Genomic DNA, 808 nt, shown 5'->3' with positions numbered 1-808 from the left:
TAAACTCCTGGTGGATGTGGTTTCTTGTTTTTCAATAAATAATGCTAAAGTGGACTTTAGAATGATATTTAATAGACAATCATAAAATGAATGCGCTTCTAATATTGCTACTTTCATAAACCTTTCGCAGTAATTAACTACCCATTTCTTTTGGTATCAGAATCGATATATTTCTAAGTCGCGTGATATTTGAATTTTAAACACTTTTTTCAAACAATGTATGTTCAGTAAATGTAATTGTAAATATAGACAGACAAATAATATCGCAAATTTAATTAGTTCAGTAAATGTGAAATCGTAAAATGAATAAGTGAATAATATGTGAATGTGAAATAAATCTTAGGTTAAGTAATATAAAAAGTAAATAAAAATAGTAATAATAATAATACTGCAGACATGTGCAATTAATGTGAGATTAAGTAATCTGAAAGGTAAATAAAAATAGTAATAATAATAATACTGCAGACATGTGCAACAAATGTGAGATTAATTAATAAAAAGTTAAATAAGAATAGTAATAATAATAGTGCAGAGGGTGTTGTTGGCGAGTGACAGGAGGAGGCGCAGGGGAGGCGCTCGACCCCCCACCTCGAAGACCTCACCAAATCTGCGGTGTGAGTTCATCCTTGTCACTTACTGATGCAGGGCAGGTGAAAAGCGGATATTATGATATGTATTTCGTGATACAACAGGATTGTCTTGGATGTTTATTAAGGTACAGAGGTAGTACTCACTCGAAAGAAAATCTAAGGTATGTGGAGTGTGACAAAGCAGTGACAGCTAGTCCATAGATCGGTGATGTCTTTCG

The sequence above is a fragment of the Penaeus monodon genome, chromosome 33 (genome assembly GCF_015228065.2).
Source record: "Penaeus monodon isolate SGIC_2016 chromosome 33, NSTDA_Pmon_1, whole genome shotgun sequence".
Lineage (NCBI taxonomy): Eukaryota > Metazoa > Arthropoda > Malacostraca > Decapoda > Penaeidae > Penaeus > Penaeus monodon.
Note: the sequence above shows the minus strand (reverse complement) of the source record.